This window comes from Aotus nancymaae, unplaced genomic scaffold, assembly GCF_030222135.1.
Source record: "Aotus nancymaae isolate 86718 unplaced genomic scaffold, 86718_ANA_hifiasm-v0.15.2.pri h1tg000059l, whole genome shotgun sequence".
Lineage (NCBI taxonomy): Eukaryota > Metazoa > Chordata > Mammalia > Primates > Aotidae > Aotus > Aotus nancymaae.
Window position 1 is genome coordinate 40,098,581 of NW_026988473.1, and position 21,729 is coordinate 40,120,309.

General features: G+C 38.8%; 1 protein-coding gene across 1 annotated transcript in view; it reads right to left on the reverse strand.

Moving 5' to 3' along the window:
- Positions 1 to 16,278, reverse strand: part of HTATIP2 (HIV-1 Tat interactive protein 2) — a 41,252-nt gene extending 24,974 nt beyond the window's left edge. Inside the window, exon 1 of the mRNA XM_064365107.1 lies at positions 16,188 to 16,278. The gene's annotated coding sequence lies outside the window, so the exon portion shown is untranslated. The remainder of the gene's footprint in view (positions 1 to 16,187) is intronic.
- Positions 16,279 to 21,729: the final 5,451 nt, after the last annotated feature.

The following is a 21,729-nucleotide window of genomic DNA, read 5'->3' on the forward strand; positions in this document are numbered from 1 at the left end:
GAACTGTGAGTCAATTAAACCTCTTTCCTTTATAAATTACCCAGTCTTGAGTATGTCTATTAGCAGCATGAGACTGGACTAATACAGTTGGTAAACAGGACAAATATTGGTCAGTTTAAACAAAAGAGTTACTTAATGAACTGCACATAATGGTTAAAGATTAAGCTGAAGGTAGTGTTCAGGGAAGAGATAAAGACAGGAGAGGGCTTCTAGTGAAAGCTCTTGGCAAAGTAACCTATGGGACGAAAATAGAGACCAAAGTAGCCACTGCAGGAAAAAGGAGGAAGTAATGCATATGAAGACCTTATTATTATTATTATTATTTTAAATCAATCTTGTTCTCTACAACAACATGGAAAGAGCACAAGTTTTTGAGTTAAATGACCCAGGTATAAGCCCCAGTTTGTACACTGATTAGCTATGTACATTTGGTCAATCCCTTAGTTTTAGTCTCCTTATCTATAAGTTGAAGGTAATGGCAAAACCTGCTTATTGCGTAGGTTTATAGCAAAGTTTAAATTAGATGCCACACAGCAGTGGTAGTGTGCTGTGGCAATATATCACATGGCAGTGATTTGCAGTTCTGACTACACATGGACATTCCTTGAAGCTTTAGAAAAATAAAGATGCCTAAGTTTTCCCTAGACCTACTGAATCAGGAACAGCAGTTTTTAAAGGTCCTCAAGTCATACTGCTGCCCAGTTAAAGGAGAAATTCACTGTGGAAGGACACGGTATTAGAATATAATATCCATAAAGAGAATGAACATAGATTTCACCTTAAAAAGACCATATAGTGGCCTGAAGCAAACTGGGCTTCAACTTTTCTCCTTAAAAAAAAAAACTGATGAACATCCTTATAAATCAGGAATTATGATGATCATGGATTAGGGAGCTGAGGCACCAAGAGGTGAAGTGGCTCATCACAAGTCACCAAGTTAGAAAGTAGGAGAGCCAGCATTTGAATTGCAGTGCTCTGGCTTAAACAACTGCACCAAACAGATTCTCTCAAAGCTATAGTGTCTCTCAAAGCAAGTTACCTCTCTAAACCTCAGTTTCCTTATCTGTAACATGAGGATTATGACATTACTTACTTAGTAGGGAACTTGTGAACATTAAATCAGACATGGGATGTGACTCACTTAGTGTATCTAGTACATATTAAGCATGAAAAGGAAGTCAGCCATTATTATTTAGAATTTTAATGTTATCACTAGTTATTCAGTTTCATGTAAATATAATGCAAATTCCAGTTTAAGTCTAACTAAGAATTTGAAATATCTGAGCCTGTTTATCTAGCCACTGGGACAGGACAGCCAAAGTCGACCTGGTGGGTCTGAGGACCTTCTTGGGAGATAATGCCTCCAAAGAAAAGAAAGATCCAGGCACGACAAGTTTCACCCCGTAAGAAAGATGTAGCCATCAAAAAGGAGGGTGATTCCAAAACAAGAAAGATCTGTTCCTTAATTACATTTGCTTCCTGAGCCTCCGTTAGTTTCCCATGGCCTCATGTAACAGTCCTATGGTGCACACACACAGTGAACCTGAAAAGCCACAAGGCTTGTTGTACTAAGGAATGAACAGAGAAGTCTGCAAGACATTGAAGAACAAGCAGCACTGCTTGGAGGCTGCCTTTAAATAAGTAAAAGTGGAAGGAGAATGGCTATATTTTATTCTTCCCAAGGGAATTTCCTGCAGTTTTTAACTCCTCAAGGAATTCAGAGCCTTGGCCTCAGAAAGGAGGAAGAGGGTAGATGCAGAAGGGGAGGGAGAGAGAAAGAGAGAGAAAATGCAATGAGAACAGTCTTATCAAATATCACAGACAGGGAGACATACTTTCAAAAACCACATAAATGCATTTGATAGATTGTGTCAGTCTTCAGGAGCGGGAGCTGAAGGGACTGTGGATAAGGAAAATTTCAGCCTAGGAACATTAGGAAAACCCAGGTTAAAGGACGTTTTACAATTCCTGACATAAGCACTGATTAGAGTAACATGCAAAGAAGAAAAACAAGTTTAATCTATAAAGGTTTGTGTGTACAACACGGAACATAAATCCAGATCCAGTTTCACAGTCCTGCACTCCTGGAAGCATCAGCAATCTTGACAGTTGCAGCTAGGAAGCACAAGAGGGCGCCAGAGAAGGTGGAAATGTTTTATTTTCCCGGGTACCATTCAGTGTTGGAAAATCCCCTTGGATCTATTTTTTTCCTTTTTTACCATTAATTCCAGTTAACTCCTTTGATCTTTATTTATAAATATGCCTACTATTAGTTCTCTTTACTTTTTTAAAAAAAATTGAATGACTATGAGTGTAAGTTTATTGGCTAATATTTTGTTATGAACATAAGTTTATTGGCTAATAAAATATTGCCAAGTTGGGGAATGGGATAGTTCACAAGTGAAAAAGCTAAAATAAGTAAGCAGTTTTGGAGAATGCAGGAGGGAAAGAAGTTGCTAGTGATGGATTAATTAGATAAATTAACACTTACTGGTTGTGTGCCCAGTTGTGTGTTAAATGCCATGGGTAGAAAGATAAATGCACCCACAAATTTTCACTGACACATCAGATGTTAAAATTTCATAATACTTTATTTTTCCCTATTTGAAACTCTCCTTATCCTCTTCACCTCCTCATCCATTAATCTCTTCAGAGGAAGTGTCTGTAATAGTTAAGCACAAAGGCTTTGGAGTAAGACAGCTGAGTTCGGTTCCCAGTTCTTTCACTTTCTGATGATTAACTTCCTTGTGCTCTACTTTCCTCATCTGTAAAATGGGATGATAACAGTACCAACCTTATTGGGTGGTATGAAGATTAAATGAGATAATCCAGCTTAAAGTGTTTGGAATTGTGTGATATTTAAGAGTGCAGTCTCTATTAATTTTTTTTTTGAGACATCTCACTGTATGGCCCTGGTTGGAGTGCAGTGGCTCCATTGCAGCTCACTGCAACCTCTGCCTCCTGGGTTCAAGTGATTCTCCTGCCTCAGCCTCTAAGTAACTGGGAGTACAGGCATGTGCCGCTACCCATGGCTAATATTTGTATTTTTAGTACAAACAGGATTTCACCATGTTGGCCAGCCTGGTCTCAAACTCTTTACCTCAAGTGATCCACCTGCCTTGGCCTTCCAAAGTGCTGGGATTACAGGTGTGAGCCACCATGCCTGGCCTTTTTTTTCTTTTCTTTTCTTTCTCTCAAGATGCGGAATCGCTCTATTGCCCAGGCTGGAGTGCAGTTTGATCATGGCTCACTACAGCCTCAACTTCCCAGGTTCAAGGGACCCTCCCACCTTAGCCTCTGGTGTAGCTGGGACTATAGGCAGCACAGCCACGCCCAGCTAATTTTTTTGTTTTTTTTTTTAATAGAGACAGGCTCTCACTATGTTGCCCTGGCTGGTCTGAAACTCCTGGATTCAAGCAATCCTCCCACCTTGGCCCTTCCAAACTGCTGGGATTACAGGCGTGAGCCACTGTGCCTGGCCCACTGTTAGTTCTTGCTCAGGTACTACCCATTCTTAGGATTCCAACTGTGATCATAAATTCAAACAACCACAGAGTTGGAAAGGAAATAATACCTAATCTAACTCTCTCATCTTATAAATGAGAAAATGAAAGTTTGCCACTTCTACCTGTGTAAGATGGAGAAGTTCTTAACCTTTCCAACCCTGTAAAAGGGAATAATGAGCCTCAACAGCCTCTTGAAGCTGTTGAGAGAATTAAATGAGGTAATGTACATGAAGTTATCAATATCACACAAAGTCAGTGCTCAGTTCTTCCATACTAGGGTATGGTAAACAAAACAAAACAAACAAACAAAAAAACACAATACACTCCAGCCAACTGCAAACCCTAGGCTTCAAGAAAAGATGGCCAAGTAGTTTCAGATTTTACAATCATCCTTCTCACTAAACCAAACGAATGACACCCGGAAAGACTATACCAGCAGTACTCACACAAAGGAAGGGCACCCACCCATACCTCAAACTTCCAAGTGGCAGCTGGGGGCCACAGAGCCTGGAAATCAAAACACAGCCTAGACTCCTCCCTTCTAGAGAGAAAGAAGAGTCTAGAGACTGTAAGGGAGACAGCCAGGAGGAAAAGACATGGAATGTCACTTGAGGCTAAAAGTTCCTCTCAGCAATGACATAAGAAGAAGAGCTAAGAAACACCCCCCAGTTTAAAAGAAAATTGGGGAGAAGGGTTGAGGAATGAATGCCCTATTCAGTCATCTCAGGTTGTGAGCAGAAGCTTGGGCGGGTGTGGGCAAACGTCCCACTAGAAAGCAAACTATGAAGATAGGAGTTGTATCTGTTTGGTTCACTGCTATATTCCTGCCACTAGATTAGTGTCTGGCACTTAGTGGATGCTCAATAAATACTGGGTAAATATATTGAAACACTCCTTATAGTAGGGAAAAGTGCAAACATATTTTTGGAACTTGGCGAATGCAAAAATAAATTTTTATGAAATTATATGTATTTTCTTAAAAATTCATGCAAATTTGTGCCCTGTCATCTATTAGTGTTTATTTTTACATAAATTAGTGATGACACTTACAGTGGACAGCTGTACTTTTTTACCCAGCATCAATTAATATTTCCTTTGCGACCCATCCCTTCCCATTCCCCATCCCACAGGTGCCTCTAGCAGCAATTCTACCTTCAACTCTAAGGCTGGGTCTATGATTCACTTTTAGCCAATCTGAGTATTTCCTTCTCCAACAAAAGTGATTGTTTTAGAGTTAGGCACATTACTCAATCAAACCTCATGTGACATAATTCCTGAATCTGGCTGTGACTATTAAAAGAGATGCACTGTCTTCCCTACTAGACCTGGAGCTGTGAGGATATTTGTCTACGCAGGGGAGGAAAACCATCTTTTCCTTCTATCCTTCTAAGTTCTTAGCTGAAGCCCCTATAACCAATGACAGATTAAGAAGAGAAAATCATATGAATGTATTTAATATGTTTATGTGACATGGAAGGCTTCATTAGGAAATAAAGACCCCAAAAGGTGGTTAAACGTAAGCGTTTTTATGCTACATCTGATAAAGAATGGAAAGTCATAAAAGAATGTGATAGAACAAAGGGTATGAGCTAAGGGCAATACACTGAGGGAAACCTAGCAAGCCCTCGTTGTTCAGATTCCTCTCAGTGTCCCTCTGTCTTCAGAGATAAGAATGTTCCACTCCTCCAGACATAAGGAGAGCACCTCTTACCGGAGGGTCTTATGAGCTACTTTAGGGGGTAAAGGTGGGAAGATCAGAGTTCTTCCTACCAGCTGGCAAATTCCTTCAACTTAAAATATTAAATATGCCAAAGATGCCGTATTTTGGAGTAGCATGTTCTCAACTCCATCTTTCTCCCATCTGAAACTTCCCCAAGAAGTTTACAGTCCAGAAACTGAGCTTGTAAATTGTACCATAACACATTGAACCAGTCTCTCAGTCCTGGTAGTAGGTCAGTCCAGTTAAACAGTTCTTTCTCAATTCAGGAGCAGGTGGTTTAGATGGGAGTAGATGCCCATCTAAGTTAGGCCTCTATATGGTACAAACAATTAGGTATTTGAGAAGAGGTATTTCTATGAAAACAAAAGAAAAGCAAAGATTAATAGTTGGCTCACGTTATAAACTTAGTTTTTGAGTCCAGTGGTCAACTGGCCAAAAAGATTTCTAGATTTGACCTTGAAGCATCTTTAAATGGTAGAATGAGAACAGATAGTGGGAATCTGGTGGATTTTCCTGCTTTGCAGTTTGAATGGCTCTGGTGATGTCACTGGGTGTTCCAGTGAACTTTCTGAGTGGCCCACACAACAACAGACCCAAAAGTTGTCTATATATGAACTGTTGTGGCAATTTCTCTGAAGTTTGTATCAACTTGTCCAGCTTCAGCTTGTAGGACTTTTTTTAGATAGGCCCAATAAGAATATGAGCAGTCAAGTTAGGCGTAGTGGGTCACGTCTGTAATTCCAGCACTTTGGGAGGCCGAGGCGGCAGATAACCTGAGGTTGGGAGTTCGAGACCAACCTGACCAACATAGAGAAACTCCATCTCTACTAATACAAAATTAGCTGGGCTTGGTGGCTGGCACCTGTAATCCCAGCTACTTGGAGGCTGAGGAAGGATAATCGCTTGAACACTTGAACCCGGGAGGCGGAGGTTGCGGTGAGCCGAAATTGCACCCTTGAACTCCAGCCTGGACAACAAGAGCGAAACTCCATCTCTCAAAAAAAGAAAAAAAAAAAAAGGAATATGAGCAGTCAAGTTTTAGCTCTCAGTGGTGCCATGTCAGGAGGCTGACAGAAAAATGGGAAACATTAATTTGAAGAGTTGTAGACAGATATTGGAGAAAACGAGAAGATTTAGGACTCAGTTTGTGGGCAGATAACAAACCTTAAAGACAGTGAACAAGACTAAAATGGAATACCCACAAAGCTGTGCTACAACTTTCCACTGAAACATAATTTTTCTCTCTACAGTCACCTCCATTTCTATAAAAGATAATCAAAGTAAAACTAATTTGTTTGCAAAAGAAGCCAAGTCTCATGAAACTTGGTCTGATTGTTGACATCACTACAGCAAGAATAGTGATTGACCACATAGGTCCCTTTCTTTCAGTTCTCTTTGCTAAAACTTTTCATAAAACATTATCAGATCAGACTTTTAAAAAGCCTCTCGAGGCTAGGAAGCCATGCCAGAAACTCACCATCAGACCTTGCCTGCAATCTCTGTAGATTTGGGCGAATTCCTATTTTCTTAAGGTTCTCCCAAGATCATGAAGTTCCTGGGCCTGCAAGAACTGAAAAGACAACATGAAGCCCAGGAAATTATTTTCATAAGACATGAGTCTTTGTTTTCTAGGCAAGTTATTTAAAAGGTAAAGAAAAGCCATTTTATGATTTCTTTTTAAGAGCAGACCAATAATCCAAAAAACTGTCATTTTAATGTTTTATCATAAATTTATGACACTAAAATTTCTTTTTTTCCCTTCCTCCCTCCTTCCATCCCTCCCTCCCTCCCTTTCTTCCTTCCTCTCTCTCTCCCTCTTTCTTTTCTCTCTCTTTTTTTTTTTTTTTTTTTTGAGACAGGGTCTTGCTCTATTGCCCAGCCTGGAGTGCCATGGCCCAATCACTGCCAACTGCAACCTCAACCTTCAGGGCTCAAGTGAATGTCCCACCTCAGCCTCCTGAATAGCTGGGATTATAGTAATGCACCACCACACTTGGCTAATTTTTTTTTACTTTTTATTTTGTAGAGACAGGGTCCTGCTATGTTGACCAGGCTGGTCTCAAACGCCTCGCCTCAAGTGATCCTCCCACCTCAGCCTCCCAGAATGCTGAGATTACAGAAGTCAGCCCCCATGCCAGCCTCGTCTCACATTTCCTATAGGTATATGCTGTTTCCTCATAGTACAATTTCTCATATTTATTAGCAGACTCAAATATATGTAGATTCTCTATACTGTATAAAAACAAGATGCCAGAAGTATACAAACTTAAACTTATATTCAGCAATTAGTGTTTCGATATTTTATCTTATTTGGAAATGATTTAGATAGATAGTCAATGAATATTTATAACTTAACTTACTAAAGCTTTAAGGTTTCAAATTACCAAAAAGAGTGGAAACTATTTTTAAGTAGACATATTATAAACCATAATTATTGTTGAAAAGTTCATTTACAAATGTTTATCCCACTTACATTAACTCACTTGTTTTTAATAATTATGCTTGAATTGCTTGTGAAAATTTCATGAGATATTAAACAAAACTAGCCATCATCTCAAATTATTTTTTTGGTTTTGCTGACAAACCAGGGAAATATCAAAAATATCACACAAGCAAAGAACCTACAAAGTTAAACATATGGCTTTTTTTTTTTTTTTTAACTGCTGTACTTGACATACATCAAGCAATTCATTTTTATTGTACTTTTTATTCTGAGGTTGGATTTATAGTCTTGTAATCTTAACTAATCTAGTAAAGATAACTAAAGCCTGTTTGACTAGTAAAGCTCTGTAGAAAATACGTCTGTGTTATATTTAATGCTGACAACTCTAAAGGTGTATTTATTTATTTTCTTTAACTAAACCAACAATATTCTTATTTACCAAAGATTACTCAAAGCATATAAACTTGAAAATGATTTGGGTTAGTTCTTATAGTTCTGAAAGAATACATAATTTATATGAGTGTTTTTTAAAGCCAAATTCGGAGCTAGAAAAATATCACATGTACATAACATTACACACTAGACATATACATACACATGTAAACATATGTACAGATACAAAAAGATCTTACCATTTTCATTCTAAATCTTAACCATGAGTTTGATATAAACACAGAAACACAAAATTCATTAATTTACCAAAGAGTTGATTCTCATTTTTGTCTTATTTTTGTAATGTAAATTATGTTTTTGGCAGATGGAACAAGTTAAGGTTACCTACACAATGATGGCTAAAGGAATTTATTTATTTTATTTTATTTTACTTTAACTTCCAGGATACATGTGCGGAACGTGCAGGTTTGTTACATAGGTATACGTGCGCCATGGTGGTTTGCCCCCAACCGCCCAACAGGCCCTGGTTTGTGTTGTTTCCCTCCCTGTGCCCATGTGTTCTCATTGTTAAACTCCCACTTACGAGTAAGAATATGCGGTGTCTGGTTTTTTGTTTCTGTGTCAGTTTGCTGAAGATGATGGCTTCCAGATTCATCCATGTCCCTGCAAAGCACATGATCTCATTCCTTTTTATGGCTGCATAGTATTTCATGGTGTATATATAGCACATTTTCTTTATCAAGTCTATCATTGATGGGCATTTGGGTTGGTTCCATGCTCTCACTATTGTAAATAGAGCTGCAATAAACATACATGTGGATGTATCTTTACAGTAGAGTGATTTATAATCCTTTGGGTATATACCCAGTAATGGGATTGCTGGGTCAAATGATATTTCTTGTTCTAGATCCTTTAGGAATTGCCACACTGTCTTCCACAATGGTTGAACTAATTTACATTCCCTCCAACAGTGTAAAAGAGTTACTATTTCTCCACAGCCTTGCCAGCATCCATAATTTCTTGACTTTTTAATAATCGTCATTCTCACTGGCATGAGATGGTATCCCATTGTTGTTTTGATTTGCATTTCTCTAATGATCAGTGATGTTGGACTTTTTTTCATATGTTTCTTGGCCACATAAATGTTTTCTTTTGAGAAGTGTCTGTTCATATCATTTACCCACTTTTTCATGGGGTTATTTATTTCTTGTAAATTTGTTTAAGTTTCTTGTAGATTCTGGGTATTAGACCTTTTTCAGATGGGTAAATTGCAAAATTTTTCTCCCATTCTGTAAGTTGCCTGTTCACTCTGATGATAGTTTCTTTTGCTGTGCAGAAGCTCTTTAGTTTAATGAGATTTCATTTGTCAATTTTGGCTTTTGTTGCAATTGCTTTTGTCATTTTCATCATGCAGTCTTTGCCCATGCCTATTTCCTGAATGGTGTTGCCTAGGTTTTTTTCTAGGGTTTTTATGGTTTTGGGTTTTACATTTAAGTCTTTAATCCATCTCAAGTTAATTTTTGTATAAAGTGTAAGGATGGGGTCCAGTTTCAGTTTTCTGCATATGGCTAGCCAGTTTTCCCAGGACCATTTATTGAATAGGAAATCCTTTCTCCATTGCCGGTTTTTGTCAGGTTTGTTGAAGATCAGATGGTTGTAGATGTGTGGTGTTATTTCTGAGGTCTCTGTACTGTTCCATTAGTCTATATGTCTGTTTTGGTATGAGTACCATGCTGTTTTGGTTACTGTAGCCTTGTAGTATAGCTTGAAGTCAGGTAGTGTGATGCCTCCAGCTTCATTATTTTGGCTTAGGATTGTCTTGGCTATATGGGTTCATCTTTAGTTCCATATGAACTTTAAAGTAGTTTTCTCTAATTCTGTGAAGAATGTCAATGGTAGTTTGGTGGGAATAGCATTGAATCTATAAATTACTTTGGGCAGTATGGCCATTTTCGTGATATTAATTCATCCTTTCCATAAGGATGGAATATTTTTCCATTTGTTTGAGTCTTATTTCCTTGAGCAGTAGTTTGTAGTTCTCCTTGAAGAGGTCTTTCTCATCCCTTGTTAGCTGTATTCCTAGGCATTTTATTCTATTTGTAGCAATTGTGAATGGTAGTTCATTCATGATTTGGCTCTCTGCTTGTCTACTGTTGGTATATAGGAATGCTTGTGATTTTTGCACATGGATTTTGAGACTGAGACTTTGCTGAAGTTGCTTATCAGCTTAAAGAATTTTGGGGCTGAGATGATGGAGATTTCTAAATATAGAATCAGTCATCTGCAAACAGAGACAATTTAACTTCCTCTATTCCTATTTGAATACTCTCTATGTCTTTCTCTTGTCCCTTTTTTTTTTTTTTTTTTTGAGACGGAGTTTTGCTCTTGTTGCCCAGGCTGGAGTGCAATGGCACAATCTCAGCTCACCGCAACCTCTGCCTCCTGGGTTCAGGCAATTCTCCTGCCTCAGCCTCCTGAGTAGCTGGAATTAGAGGCACGTGCCACCATGCCCAGCTAATTTTTTGTATTTTTAGTAGAGATGGGGTTTCACCATGTTGACCAGGATGGTCTCGATCTCTTGACCTCGTGATCCACCCACCTCGGCCTCCCAAAGTGCTGGGATTACAGGCGTGAGCCACTGCGCCCAGCCATCTTTCTCTTGTCTTATTGCTCTGGCCAGAACTTCCAACACTTTGTTGAATAGGAGTGGTAAGAGAGGGCATCCTTGTCTTGTATCGGTTTTTGAAGGAATGCTTTCAGCTTTTGCCCATTCAATATGATATTGGCTGTAGTTTTGTCATGAATAGCTCTTATTATTTTGAGATATGTTCCATCAATACCTAGTTTATTGAGAGTTTTTAAAATGAAGGTATGTTGAATTTTGTCAAAGGACTTTTCTGCATCTATTGAGATAATCATGTGGTTCTTGCCATTGGTCCTGTTTATGTGATAGATTACATTTATTGATTTATATATGCTGAACCAGCCTTGCATCTCAGGGATGAAGCTGACTTGATTATGGTGGAAAAGGTTTTTGATGTGCTGCTGGATTTGGTTTGCCAGTATTATATTGAGGATGTTCGCATTGATGTTCATCAGGGATATTGGCCTGAAGTTTTCTTTTTTTGTTGTGTCTCTGCCAGGTTTAGGTATCAGGATGATGCTGGCTTTATAGAATGAGTTATGGAGGGGTCCCTCCTTTTCAATTGTTTAGAATAGTTTCAGAAGGAATGGTACTAGCTCCTCTTTGTGTCTCTGGTACAATTCGGCTGTAAATCTGTCTAGTTCTGCGCTTTTTTTTTTTTTTTTTTTGCTTGGTAGGTTATTAATTACTGCTTCAATTTCAGAATTTGTGATTAGTCTATTCAGGGATTCGACTTCTTCCTGGTTCAGTCTTGGGAGGGTGTATGTTCCCAGGAATTTATCCATTTCTTGTAGATTTTCTAGTTGATTCACATAGAGGTATTAATAGTAATCTCTGATCGTAGTCTCTATTTCTGTGGGGTCAGTGGTGATATCACCTTTATAATTTTTTATTGTTTCTATTTGATTCTTCTCTCTTTTTTTCTTTATTAGTCTAGCTAGCAGTCTATCCAATTTGTTAATTTTTACAAAAAAACAGCTGCTGAATTCATTGGTTTTGTGGAGGGTTTTCATCTCTCCATCTTCTTCAGTTCTGCTCCGATCTTAGTTATTTCTTGTCTTCTGCTAGCTTTTGGATTTATTTGCCCTTGCTTCTCTAACTAACTCTTTTAATTGTCCTGTTAAGGTGTCAATTTGAGATCCTTCTAGCTTTCTGATGTGGGCATTTAAAGCTCTAAATTTCACTCTTAATACTGCTTTAGCTGTGTCCCAAAGATTCTGGTATGTTGTCTCTTTGTTCTCATTGGTTTCAAAGAACTTCTCAATTTCTGCCTTACTTTCATTATTTACTCAGGAGTCATATTGTTCAATTTCCATGTCATTGTGTGGTTTTGAGTGAGTTTCTTAATCCTGAGTTCAATTTAATTGCACTGTGGTCTGAGAGACTGTTACAATTTCAGTTATTTTGCATTTGCTGCAGGGTGTTTTACTTCCAATTATGTGGTCGATTTTAGAGTAAGTGCCATGTGGCACTGAGAAGAATATATATTCTGTTGATTTGGGGTGGAGAGTTCTGTAGATGTCTATTAGGTCATTTTGTTCCAGAGCTGAGTTAAAGTCCTGAATATCCTTTTTCTGTCTCATTGATCTGTCTAATACTGACAGTGGGGTGTTAAAGTCTCCCACTACTATTATGTAGGAGTCTAAGTCTCTTTGTAGGTCTCTAAGAACTTGTCTTCTGAATCTGGGTGCTCCTGTATTGGGTGAATATATATTCAGGATAGTTAGCTCTTCTTGTTGAATTGATCCCTTTACCATTATGTAATGCCCTTCTTTGTCTTTTTTGATCTTTGTTGGTTTAAAGTCTGTTTTGCCGGACACTAGGATTGCAACCCCTGCTTTTTTTTTTTCCTTTTCATTTGCTTGGTAAATTTCCCTCCATCCCTTTATTTTGAGCCAGTGTGTGTCTTTGCACGTGAGATGGGTCTCCTGAATTCAGCACACCAATGGGTCTTGACTCATTATCCAATTTGCCAGTCTGTGTCTTTTAATTGGGGCATTGAGCCCATTTACATTTAAGGTTAGTATTGTTATGTGTGAATTTGATCTTGTCATCATGATGCTATCTGGCTATTTTGCACACTAGTTGATGCAGGTTCTTCATAGTATCATTGGTCTTGATATTTTGTTGTGTTTTGCAGTGGTTGGTACTGGTTTTTCGTTTCCATATTTAGTGTTTCCTTCAGGAGCTCCTGCAAGGCAGGTCTGGTGGTAATGAAATCCCTCTGCATTTGCTTGTCTGGAAAGGATTTTATTTCTCCTTTGCTTATGAAGCTTTGTTTGGCTGGCTATGAAATTCTGGATTGAAAATTCCTTTCTTTAAGAATGTTGAATATTGGCCCCTACTCTTTCTGACTTGTAGGGCTTCTGTTGAAAGGTCTGCTGGTAGTATGGTGGGCTTCTTGTAGGCGACTTGGCCTTTCTCTCTGGCTGTCCTTAACATTTTTTTCTTCATTTTGACCTTGGAGAATCTGCTGATTGTGTGTCTTGGGGTTGATCTTCTCATGGAGTATCTGAATGGTGTTCTCTGTATTTCCTGAATTTGAAGACTGGCCTGTCTTGCTAGATTGAGTAAGTTCTCCTGGATAATATCTTGAAGTGTGTTTTCCAGCTTGTTTTCATTCTCCTGTCTCCTTCAGGTGCTTCAATCAATCGTAGGTTCAGTCTTTTTACATAGTCCCATATTTCTTGGAGGCTTTGTTTGTTCCTTTTCATTTTTTCTCTCATCTTGCCTGCATGCCTTATTTCAGCAAGGTGGTCTTCAAACTCTGACATCCTTTTTTCCACTTGGATGATTTGGCTATTGATACTTGTGTATGCTTCATTAAGTTCTCATGTTGTGTTTTTCATCTCCTTCAGGTCATTTGTGTTTCTCTCTAAACCGGTTATTCTAGTTAGAAGCTTCTCTAACCTTTTATCAAAGTTCTTAGCTTCTTTGCATTGGGTTAACACATGCTCCTTTAGCTCAGCAGAGTTTTTTTATTATCCACCTTCTGAAGCCTACTTCTGTCAATTCATCCATCTCATCCTCTGCTCAGTTCTGCGCCCTTGCTGGAGAGGCATTGCAACCATTTGGAGAAGAAGAGGCACTCTGGCCTTTTGGGTTTTCAGTGTTTTTTCATTGATTCTTTCTCATCTTCATGAGTTTGTCTAGTTTTGATCTTTGAGGCTGCTGACCCCTAGATAGGGTTTTTGTGGGGACTTTTTTGTTGTTGATGATGCTGTTGTTGTTGCTTTCTGCTTGTTTGTTTTCCTTTCAGTGGTCAGTTCCCTCTTCTGTAGGGCTGCTGCAGTTTGCTGGGGGTTCACTTCAGGTCTTATTCATCTGGTTTGCTCCCATGCCTGGAGATGTCACTCAGGGAGGCTGGAGAACAGCAAAGACTGGTGCCTGCTCCTTCCTCTGGGATCGCTGACCTCGAGAGGCACCAACCTAATGCTAATAGGATCGCTCCTATATAGGGTGTCTGACAACCCCTGTTGGAGTGTCTTATCCAGTTGGGTGGCACAGGGAACAGGACCCTTTTAATGGAGCACTTTGACTGTCCCTTGGTGGAGGGAGTGTGCTTCCCTAGGGGGAAACCCGCTTACTTGTCTGGGCTGCCTGGATTCCTCAGAACTAGCAGGAGGAAAGGTTAAGTCTGCTGGTCTGCAGAGACTGTGGCCACCCCTCACCATAGAGGCTCAGACCTAGGGAGATCAGAGCTCTGTCCCTGAGCCCCTGGCTGAAGTTGCTGGAATTCCTGCAGGGAGGAATGGGTCAGGTTGCTGGTGCAGGATTCGCATGCTGTTATGGTTTCTTTCAATGGTGACCTCTTATCGCTACTGCTGCTAGCTGACCATCTTGGCCTGCCCCCAGGAATTGTTTTAACTAATATTTGTGAAAAAATATTTTTAAATTCTCATTTTCCCTGACATGTAATCTATGCAGGCTGTGAACTACACTCTAGGCAAGTGACTAGGAGACATCTAGCAGTTCTCTCTCTCTCTCTCTCAATCTCTCTCTCTCTGTGTGTGTGTGTGTGTGTGTGTGTGTGTGTGTGTGTGTTTCAAGAGACAGAATCTACTGTGTTGCCCAAGCTGGTCTTGAACTCCTACCCTCAAGCCATCCTCCCACCTCAGCCTCCTAAGTAGCTGGGATTTCAGGCACATGTCACCACACCTGGCTCTATCTCGATGTTTTCAAAGCACATCTGAATGGATAAAATATTCAGACTACTTCCAATTAGCCTTTTTCCTTTTCAGCCTCAGGTACTTGCCCTGGAGTCTCTTGAGAGCAGTGGAGATGAAGGTTCAAGTGACTAAGGGGCTGGAGTGGAAAAAGGTCTGACAGGGATGGACAGAAGAGTGGAGGAGGTAGGAGCTTGAAGGGGGACATATTAAAGGATTCAGGAAACTGAATGGAAGATTGAAGGTGGTGAAAGGATGAAGGAAGAGCAGAAGCAAAGGGAAGGAAGAACTCTGAGAGGTCAGTTTTGAGAGATCTTAAGTTTCCCCAAGAAGCCAATGGAGTTCCAAACTATCCTCAGCAAAACTGTGCCAACAAGAAGAAGGTGGATATATAGTCTGCAGGGGCTTGAGAAGAGGATTTCAGTCAACTGAGAAGTTCCCATGGGAGAAGCAGGATTAAATAGAAAAAACAGAGAAGACTTAAACAAAATTGATTCCATTAGGCCCTGAATATCAGCTTCCAATTAGGCCAATTTCTGATCATACATCCTTAAAAAAAATCCTTTCAAATATCTTTCTTTTCTTTCTTTTTTTTTTTTTTTTTTCCAAATCTCAGTGTATAAAAAGCAAAGCAATCAAATATCTTATTATCAGGTTTTAGCTGGGACAAATAGTAAATATCTCTGATAATACTGAACATCTTTTTAAAATAAGTTTTTTGAAACTAAAGGTATCAATTTCAAGTGACTCAAAGCAAAAGCCAATAAACCTTTTATGACTTGCAACCAATAAGACTTTTATAGCTTAATGTTTGATGCAAGAGCCATCTTCAGAGTGCAAAAAAGGCAGCCTTTCAAGATTCAGACCACTCCCAAAGATAGCCACAAGAAAGAAAGACTTAGATGGCCCTTCTTGGGAGCTGGCAACAGTCAGTAGGACATTAACAGAGATTGAGGTGCAACCTACATTTCCAGCAGGCCATATTCTCAGGGCCAACAATCTGATGGCTGGCTGGCTGCACACGCATGCCCTGGTAGGCAGAGAGCCAAACCAAGCTCTCAGGATGCAAAATGAGATAAATAGGAAAGCAATAGCTGTCCCTGGCAGGGGAAGAATCAGTAAACAAGATGTACCCCAAAACCAAGTTAACCAAATTTGCAAGAGTCATAATCCAAAGAACTAATGTTTGCAAGTTTTTCTTCTGCAAATATGAATATGGAAAAGAAAAAGTGACAAGGAGAAATTTTTACCTTGCTCTTTTAACTGGGTGCTACACATAGAGATCTGAGAAAGCCAGCTTTGGGAGAATGCTTACCTTTTTCTGTCTTTTGTCAGTTTCCCAGGATCCCATCAGCAAGATCTGAAGTGAGTGAGGTGTCCACCCGTCCCTTTGTGGTCACCAGAAACTGTAGGGGAGGAAAAATATCTTTTCTTATTACCCTTCTAAGTTCTTAGCTGGGGCTTCTGTAACAAAAGGCAGATTAAAAAGAGAAAATTTTAAGACAGAGTCTCGCTCTCTTGCTTAGGCTGGAGTGCAGTGGCATGGTCTCTGCTCACTGCAACCTCCGCCTCCCATGTTTAAGTGATTCTCCTACCTCAACCTCCTGAGCAGCTGGGATTACAGGCACCTGCCACCATGCCCAGCCAATTTTTTTGGTGTAATTTTGGTAGAGACAGGATTTCACCATGTTGACCAGTCTAGCCTCAAACTCCTAAACTCAAGTGATCCACCCGCCTTGGCATCCCAAAGTGCTGGGATAACAGGAGTAAGCCACTGCGCCTGGCCAAACCTGAGAATTTTTATGCTAGGTTTGAAAAGTCATGGAAAGTTAGGAAAGTTGTGGAAAAATGTGATAGGGCAAAGGGTATGAGCCAACAGTAACAAACTGGGAGAAACTTAGCAAGACCTGCTCATTTACATTTCTTTTGGCGTCCCTTCATCTTTAGGAATACAGATACTTCTTTCCTCCAGGTATAGAGGAAGGGACCGCTCACCGGAGGGTCTATTACCTGTTTCAGGATAGAAGGGCAAGGAAAGTCAAACAGTTTTTCCTACTTTTTCTCAAATTCCTTCAGCTTAAAAATATTCAATATGCCAAGGTCCTATATTTTGGTGTAATGTGTCTTTGGGGTAGGCATCCTGAACTCCATTATTTCATGTAAGTCATCATGCCACCTTGGGAAGATCTATCAAGGAGGGCAGAGCAGAAGTAAAGCGAGGTCAACCAACAGAGAGAGAAATTGGGTCCTAAGGCCATGTTTGCTATGATTATGCAGGCCAATCAATTCTTTTCTCATTGCGATCACTTGCAACAGAAGTAATCTAACCTGACATGGCAGCTATATTTATTAATTTCTTACTTTGTGTCCATTCCTGTGCTAAGTGCTTTCCATGTCATAGCTGTTTTTATCTTTTAACTCTCATAATAGCCCTATTAAGTAGAGATGAGATAGGTACTACTATTTTGGGGAAAACAGTGTGAAAACCATGAAATAACTCATCTGAGATCACACAATTTGTAAATGGAACAATCAAAATTTGAATCCAGTTTCAGGCTTTTATTATAAAATCAGTATTCCTAGAAGTGGCACAACTACTCCCTAATGTAATACGTGCTTTAAAAAATATGACCTTGGTTGGCTGTCACTCTATGTAAGAGTAGCACATTTCTATCCACTCAAACTTTCATTGACGTCTCCTTCCTCTGGGTCTTGGTCAGGGTCACCATAGTCGAAGCCACCAAATTTATCCCTTAGTTACATATTGTGCTACATTCCTTGCCAGCTGTCTTACTAGAAGAACATTCTATGAAGGCAGGAACTTCGTTTTGTTCACTGTTACATACCTAACACCTAGAACAGTGCCTAGCTAGGACAGACATTAAATAATATTTGTTGCACGAGTGAATGGGTTAGCTTTCGTTGACTATATTGGACAATTTGGAGAGAAAGGGAATACTTGAGAATGTCACATGCTTGATAATATTGGTCAAAATAATTTTTGTATCTTCCATATCTTCATGTCGTAGAGGCTAAATGTACTTGCTCACACATACACACATGCAGGCAGGTATGCACATATGTTGACAAATACGTCAACTGCACTCTTTTGTTGTTGGTGGAGTTTTTGTTTTTTTTTTTGTTTTTTTTTTTTTTGAGACGGAGTCTCACCCTGTTGCCCATGTTGGAGTGCAACAGCACGATCTTGGTTCACTGCAACCTCCGCCTCCCAGGTTCAAGTGATTCTCCTGCCTCAGCCTCCCAGGTAGCTGGGACTACAGGTGCCTGCCATCAGGCCCAGCTTATTTTTGTATTTTTAGTAGAGATGGGGTTTCACCATGTCGGCCAGGCTAGTCTTGAACTCCTGGCCTCAAGTGATCCACCCACCTTGGCCTCCCAAAGTGCTAGGAATATAGGCGTAAGCCACCACACCCTACCCAACTGCACTCTTAAGACAAGCTTGTTTCTCTCAGCTTCCACAGCAGGATCTAGGAGCAACTGGTTAGTGCCTTGAAACCAAATGTGAATGTTCCCAAGGCTCCTTTCCTAAGGCAGGGTCTACATTCTTGGCACTGTTGTGGGGGAACTGGCCCCAGCAGAGGAAACTGAGAGACCTGGGGTCTCATCTCAGCTCTGCCACTTACTAGCTTTGTGGCTTTAGGCAAAGCCTTTTACATCATTGTACCTCCAAGTCCTTAGGCATAACACAGGAGTAATAAATCAGACCAGTTTATCTCCCAGCTTTTTGAGTGAATCAAATTATATGGTTATGAAAAGACTGAAAAACCAAACAGGATATTTAAGAGAAAGTATAAATTGGATTCACACCATTTCTGGGTAAAAGAGGTTAAAAAATCTCATTTTGATGCCTAAATTCCTTATATTGATGGACTATGTGGATAGCATACAATTTGGCTGAATGCAAATTGAAAGCAATTTAGCCAAATATGATTTGGAAGAAAGAAATCTGGTTGAAATTAGTTGGCTCATAGAACAGATTGGTCAAAATAACAGTTTGATAAAGAAAACTTGATTTTCTCAAATATTGGTTTTACAATAATTGCTTATTTGGTTTTACTTTGATGAGGAAGTCTTTTCCCATCTTTTGGTATTATTTCTTAAAGAATTTCTTAGAGTTTTAAAAAAGTTTACCTGTTTAAGTCATTTTAAGGATGCTTTTGAGTTGGGTCTTTCATTAGTTTGACCATGTATCAAATGTTCATCTCAGGCGATCTTATTAACATCCATTAATTATTTATAACTGGGAATTTATAATTGAATAATTATAAAAATAGATTGCCGGAACACAGTCAACTTCTCGGCTTGAAAAATGTGCAGTTTCCCTTTCAAACATTTGAACTCTTGGCAATTGGTTGCTTTTGCATCTTTTTTACCACTTTTATGCAATTTACTGTTAAGAGAGAGCAATGAAGGGAAGAAAATCTTGAGTGCAAGGTAGGAAGCATTCAGGATTCCAGTGTGGACAAAGACACTATTATCTGCTAAGAGCCTTCTAAAACCTCCATTTAAATTTAAAACTAGCAGGCAAACTCAACTGTTGAAGTGAAAGAGGTAAGACTGGGTGGGAGGAAGGCAGTGAGGGGATTTGTATCAAGCCTTGATGCTGTAAACTCCATGGAAAGCGCAAGGGGGCAGTGGAAAACCAAATATTTCAACACTGACTGTTTGAAATCATAACACTCGGACCTAAACATTACATTAAAATTCAAAGCCTTGAGATAAGAACTACAGCATCTATTTATGAGGCCATCAACAAAATACTTGCAAGTAGGTTTTTTTTTCAGTGCTTTCACTAGGAAAAGTGGAAATATGTACAAAAGTAGCAAGAGGTGTATATTGAATTCTCACACCCATCACCCAGACAAGAGTTCACCACCTGTGCTTCACCTTGCTTTTCTTCTTTTCTCTCACTTTTTTTCAGGAGTATTTTAAAGCAGATCCCAGACATCATGTTATTTTGCCCCTACCTAGTTCAGTTTGCATTCCTGAAAGGCATGGAGATTTTTCTTTTTTACATAAACATAGGCCATTCTCACCCTCGATAAAATTTCTTATTTTAAAATATCCAATTCATATTCCAATAATTCCAGTTGTCTCCAAAATATCAGTTTCCAGTTTTCTTTGAATCAGCAACCAAACAAGGTCCATAATTGTATTTGATTGTTCTATTTCTTGCCTCTTTTAATCTAGATAGAACAGTCACCCTTTCCCTCACTCTCATACTTTTTCTGATACCACTATACATTGAAGAAATATCCAAATTCTGGATTTGCCTGTTTGATTCTTCATGATGATTACAAGTAACATTTTATATTTTTTTAAGCAAGAGTAAATAAGTGTACTCTTAATAGACCATTTAGGATTATTATAGTATTTAGATTGCATATCTTGGTTTTATGCTGTGTTACTCTTAAACTCAAGAGCACAAACTGTGAAGGCAGATAGATCCATGTTTAAATCCCAGCATGGCTACTTACTAGCTGAATATTCATCAATCTGAGCCTCATTTATTTTATTTGTAAAGCAGATGTCTTGGGAATAGGATTCTTGGGAAGATTAAATAAGACAATTTATGGTAAACTCTTGAGACATCATAGCTATAACATAGTTGATAACTATTATTGATAATTCTTAGCTATTTGATAGTTAATAATTAATAACTATTTGATAATTGATTACTATTATCACCAAAATGTGTTTTCATAATGCTTACCATTTCTGAACGAGACAGGTAATACACAATCTGATGACAATAGCAGACAGTTCATTTTCATCCTCATGGGTGAAAAGTGTAATTAGTTTAGTTCTGCCACATTTATTATCCTCCTGCTGAAAATCATTTAATGACTATGGAAATCAGTATAACCCATTCAAATATAGAAATTAGTGTTCTTGTGGAGACAGAGCAAATGAAAATGTCCTGTTACATGTTAAGATGTTAATGAAAGATTTGTGAGTAGAGACCAGCAAGCTACGAATTTCTAAACCCATTTTTCTTGTCAAATCCCAGTACCTGATCCAATAACAACAGTAACCATAATCATAACCCTTATTTTTCCAGTTGACAAGACTGCCAAGCCTTAATTGATGAAAAGAATTTACCCGGTGATCCAACAGTCACCCTGCCATAATGTCAATCATAACACATTGCAGGGCAGCAGATGAAGCACTCAGAAAATAAATATTGACTGTTACGAGTTTAAAGGAAAGAACACTGAGGACTGGAGGGAGTCACTGAAGCTCCTGATGTCACTGGAGATTATTGTGTGAGAATATAACATTTAAATACAAGTAGCAGTATTCTGCATGTTGAGAAAAATTTCGATCACCACTATTGGCATGGACTAATTCAGTCTAAAAAATCCATCAGGGAGTTGAAAGTAGAAGAACTTTAGTCTATTCTCAAATTGTATACAAACAGAAAGAGGAGAGTGAAGTTAGCTGCTAATATTTTAAGTTTCTTTTGTTGACCTGGAATAGTCTATTTACATACATTTTTTAAATCTCACTTTTAAATTAAAATACAGCATTCTTCCTCCTATTCTTTTTGGTACAAATCCCACTTATATAAATAAATAAAATAAAATGAAATTGCATTTTAAAATAATGTGATTGTTATGTTAAATAATTGTGTATGCTTATTAAGAAAAAAATCCAATACACAAGCATTTATTTGAAGGTAATATAAGTTAGCAACAGTTTTATTATTATGCTGATGCAATAAAAAATCACCCCCATAAATTCATGTTATGTTGGAGATGATGATTCACTCTTCCACAGTAACTTCGAAAGTATCTGCTTTAATTAGCTCTGCTTATAACAAAAGCATCATTGTT